The sequence below is a fragment of the Condylura cristata genome, unplaced genomic scaffold (assembly GCF_000260355.1).
Source record: "Condylura cristata isolate star-nosed mole 26May11 unplaced genomic scaffold, ConCri1.0 scaffold00002, whole genome shotgun sequence".
Taxonomy (NCBI): Eukaryota; Metazoa; Chordata; class Mammalia; order Eulipotyphla; family Talpidae; genus Condylura; species Condylura cristata.
In genome coordinates, this window is record NW_004567103.1 from 78018113 (window position 1) to 78023818 (window position 5706).

Below are 5706 nucleotides of genomic sequence, written 5' to 3' on the forward strand. Positions count from 1 at the left end.
AGAACTGGGGTACAGGCCAGAGATGCGGAGGGTGAGAGGATTCACCAGAGACAGAGTGGGGAGCAGAACAGGCAGATCGACGAGGTACACTGCTGAGGGGAGCAGCGGGCGGGTCAGGAGAGGTCTGCCACGCCATGTGGTCACCTCCGGGGCAGGCGGGAATCGAACTCATGCGGAAGCGGCCCTAGATTCTCAGTGTTGTGCTTTAACCCGCTGCGCCACCAGGGAGGGCCTGAAGTTGTCATTTTTGTGGGTCCCTATACCTACACTCACTCCTGGGTAAACTGGTCCTGACTGGTAAGAAAAAACTGACAGCCTTTTGTTTTGAATTTTGTTATTTCTACTTTTCTCCTCCCTGTCCATGGGGTTGAGTATTAAATTTTGAATTAAAATAACAATTCATCATGGTTTACTGGTGACATATGCTTTTCAGTGACAAACCTTTAATGAATTTAGAAGTTTTTAAGTCAGTGAAGGAAGAGAGAAGTTAATACTTATTTTGCATTTGAAAGTAAAGTTATAGGCAAGCAGTATAACAAAACATCTTTCTCAATTAAAATTTCAGTAGAAAAAACAGAAATATGCTGTGTTGAAGTTATATCATGTTTAAAGTGTTTTGTTCTACTCTCTTTAATCAAAACTGGCAGTAAATACCCTATCAATCATTTAAGTACTACTGATTGATATGTTATTATGATAATGAGAACAATTAAAATGTGTTAATAAAATTCTAATTAGAAATAATTAAAGAAGTTAGTGCTGTTAGACTGTTGGTCCAAAAGATGAAACTTTAAGGCCTGTTAGTTTTCCCCTAATTTGTTTGCTGACATTAGCAGTCTTTGTATAACAAGAGAAATACAAAATATCCTGGAAAAATATAAAAATATATTGATCTTTCCCTATTTCAATGCTTCCTGGCAGATAATCTACAACTGAACAGCAAAATGATTGCCAATTCATCACTTTCTCATTAATGTAAAATGTCAACATTTAAAAGTGTAAAATGGCGTTTGATTGAAATTTCTAATGGAGATAATCAAGGCACGTGTGCACGCACATGTCTAATGTGAATATTAAGAAACCACAGAACAGCCTGTACTTTCTTAGGAAAAATCATTTGTCAGGGAATTTGCATTGATGTAATTGTGAATGTACTATTAAATCCCACAAGAAGAATCAGCAGCTGACTTACTCATTCAGCCATATTTGCAACAGTATTGAAATGAAAAGTAGATGAATTTTAATAGTAAATTGTGAAGCCCAAAGTATTTACAACAGACCCACAGCTATGTATGACCTTATTTCAATTGTAACATTTGCTGAACCTTAGAAGCATAAAAAAGTTTACTCCTTTCATGAGACATTGTTATTTATAATTGGATATTTCATTGTCCCTTCTGCTGAAAATCTGCATATTTACATTCAAGATTTCCTTTAAGGCTACTGACTAGAATTTTGATTCTAGAGACTAGAATTTTATATTTGAAAGGAGAAACAAAATGGAAAGTGGGGAAGTTCTGAATTTAGACAACACCAAGTGTCGAATCATGTTGCACTTTGAAAATAGAGTCTATCTACCCTAACACCTACCTCCCCCAAGCCCACCCTTAAAACAAGCAAGTAAGGGAGGAAATTTTGGATGTATTTTAAGTTGTTGATAGAATATGTTAATGTGTGAAGCTTTCTTTACATGATTCAAAACCTCCGCTAACATTTCTACACACACAGAGTAAATGGAAAGGTTATTTGCTTTAGATGAGGTATCCATGCACAATAATCAAAAGTGTGTTTAGCCGAGGTAGAAATCATTAGGTGTAAGAATGAACACTCACAAATTTCAACAGCTCAACATTGTGTTATTGCCTGCTTACTTAAAAAAATAAAAGAAAAAATCCACAAGGAGTATTTTTATTCCTGGCTTCCTTTCTAACTTTACTAAAATGTCATGGTCAATCTGTTTTTAACCTCTCATAGCTCTAGGCATTAAAAATCTAGTCTTCCTAGATCCATATCAAAGCATGTCAATTAGGAAATAAATAAGGAGTTTTAGTTTTTCCATTCCAAAACACTTTAGAATTAAATCTTTCTGCGTAGGATTTAGTGTTGAATAGAAATGAATTATGGCCCTATATGGAGAAAGGAACATACAATAGTGGTATGTAGTGAGGGGAATTGATAATAGGAATCATCAAATCTAACAAAAGGGGGTATTGCATTATTGATACCGGCTGTACTTTGTGATCCTGAAATAAACCGACTTTTAGCTCTTTATTGTTGATATTTTCTACAGACAATAAAACGCTTTATTGCCTGTACTCAAAGCACAAGCATTGGAGAACCTGACTTGACCTATAACTGTAGATCCACTAAGCCAATTATTTCTCAGTCCTAACAATAGAAATGCCATTTAAATGACTGCTTTTTATTTTATTTTAAAATTTTAATGTTACTGAAGTACTATTGGTTGACATAGTGGCTAGCATTTTGGTGGTGTAGAATCGTTGCTATCTCCTCTCAGATGCAATCTTTGTAGTGGACACCTACCACCAAAGCATTCATAGTCCACCGCAGTCATCCCTTGTTCTGTTTCCCCACTTCGTTCTCCCTTTGGGCCTTACAGTGCTATGGTCAGCTTTCAAGGTTTAGTTTTTAGTCTTTATATGTCTGAACACAAGTTTGTTTTCTCTACACTCCATTTCTAAGTGATACCATCTGAGGTTTGCCTTTCTCCTTCTGACTTATTTCACTTAGCATAATCTCTTCCAGCTACATCCATATTTTTATAAATGGCATATTTACTTCTCTACTCAGTACTCAAGTCTGACACTGTGGCATAGTTCATCCCTAACTTTAATTTCTTAGGCTGAAACTGAAGTAGTGCTACATGTCATTTTGCATTCTAATTTGATTTCCAGAAGGTATTTAATGTTTTTTTTTTTTTTTTTTTTTAAGAAAATAAACCAAAGCCAACATCAGTAATCAAAAACCTAGAGGTTTTATTGATCTTTGGCTCACCAGATTTGGGCTTTATAATTTTCTGATTGAAATTTATGCTTAATTCTGGAACATAAGAAAACGTTGTTTTGTCTACAAGATTAGTATTCTACCCCACCAGTAGCTTAGACTGAACTGAGCCACATCAGAATGTGACTTGGTTTTAGCATGAGCCCTGAATACTCTGGTTTTATTACTGAGTTTTGACTTTTCTGTAGTTGAGTCATTTCCCTTAGACACTGCTTCTAGTCAACATGCTGTCAAGTGCTCGTCAGTATGGAATGAGATACACTTATTTCTAATTAAGACAAACACAAAGCTAAACATTCTATTTCTTCCAAACATAATGATAGGAAGTAAGATAACTCAGTAAAAGTCTGCATTTGGAAATTGTATTCTGCAAGGCATTTTTTCTTGTTTTTTTTTTTTTTTTTTAATATTTTTCAAGGAACAAATCAGGATAACGAAAAATTTTAATAATTTTATCATGATGATTTCTAATGTGCCAAAGTAAAATGAGTTGATCTTATGTGATATTTATCTTATATTTGCCTTTTTGAAAAGATTTATTTTTGCATAGAGAATAGGAATGATTATCTGTATTGGCATACATATAAGGTACATACATAGGCTTTCTTCAAAAATGAAATATTCTGATATTTCCAAAGATTGAAATTTTCAACGTTTTAAATTAACTACTTTAAATTTAGTCTTCTCAGACATTTCATTTAAGGTTTTAGAAATTTTCAAAAGACTGATATTCACAGAAAAATAGATTAAACAGACCTCTTTGAATCATCACAAGATAAAGTAAATCCTGATAAGACTTTGATCAACTGTATTTCATTTTTTAAAGATTCAAACTTTTTAGAAGAGAGAATTGGAAAAATAGGCTGGTCATGTTTAGATAACAATAAAACTGCTTATCAACAGAGTGAAGAAATTTAAACAGCAAATATTGATTTAAGTATTGGCCAATAACATTATATTTTAGACAATATAGTTAGGATAGCGAGTTGATAGAAAACATATGATTAGGTTAAATGTCATGTAGTTTTTTGAATTATTTAAATTATAAAGCTGCATATTAGTTTTTTTTTCTTCTTCATCTTGTTCTCACAAAGAACCATCCTGTTTTTTTGCTGCTCTGCAAAGCACAGTTACTTTAATTTCTTACATAAGCCTTTTATACATACATACATACACACACACACAAGTTGGGGGAGAGAGAGAAAGAGAATTGCTGTCATGTATTTTAAAATTTAGGGGAACAAACATTGCCACCCCAAGATATGTGTCTCTGGCATAAGAATTACTTTGGGCTCATTATTTTTGAGAAACAACAGACTCTAGAAGCTTTTCTTTACCTAATTTAGGTACATCTAAATTAACTACATTGTCTGATACATAATATGATATTGTCTAATATATAAATTCACAGTTCTATTCACTTCAGGAACAGAACTTACCAGAAAGGACTACAAAGAATATGAGATAGGTATGACAGGCTGGTGAGGTTAGAAAGTTCTCTTTGTTGAAACTGTGTCCTTTCATATGTGCACGTTATGGCAAATATTAGTTTACCAAACATTTCCTTTTCTGTCTTCCTGCAAATTATCTTTTTCTGTTTTGAAATCCCAGGCTCCTTTCCCTTTCTCAGCTCAGGATGGCATGTAAACCCCAGTTGCCTGAATGTCAGGAAACCTTGTGTTTTTGTGGGTTCCCATATGTATGCAATTAAATTTGATTTTCTCTTGTTAATGTTCTATTATCAATTTAATTATTAGACCAACCAAAATGATTAGAAGAGTAGAGGAGAAAATTGTCCTCCCCTACAGTTTCAATTAGCAACGAGTTATATTGCTTAAATCTCTGGGAGAAACTTTGTATGCCTTTTGTAGATTTTATACTTTACCATTAAGTAATCTCCAGCTTCCATTGAGTAGAGGAATGATTAAGGGGTATGTGTTTGTGCACTTTTTTCTTCTAATGTAAAGAATGAGGAACTCGATGAATACTAAGAAATAACCTTTAAAGGCCATTATAACTCATGGCTTTTGATCTTTCATTAGAATCTTAGAATATGAAAATTTGTAAGTTCATACAGTTTAAGATTTTATATGTAAGCTATCAATAACCATTATTGTATGTATATTCAAATTATATCAACTTTGATGAATGGAGTAAGTAGTTTCTGTGTCTTTTTGCCATGGCGTGAATAATCTTTGAAGTCTTTTTTAGTTTCTAGAACAATTAGATATCTTAGGCTCTCCACTATATACTGCTGAGTGAGATAAAAACTGGATTGAGGGTCCTCCCTGGTGTTGCAGCAGGTTAAAGCATAGCACTAAGAAGCTTAAGCCACTTCCGCATGAGTTTGATCCCCGCCTGTCTCGAAGGTGATCCACATGGCGCAGCAGACCTCTCCTGACCCGACCGCTGTTCCCCTCAGCAGTGTACTTTGTCAATCTGCCTGTTCTGCTCCCCACTCTGTTCCTGGTGCATCCTCTCGCGGTCCCTGTACATCTGGCCTGTACCTCAGTTCTGTATGAGTAAATAAATACATCTTAAAGAAAAAACAAAAACAAAACTGGATTAATGAACATTTCTCTAGAGAACACTGGATTTTCTCAGTGGAAATTTGTAGAAAAATAGAATCTGCGGGACATTGTGCAATGGCATTGTTTTTGATCTATTGATATTTTAGTGGAA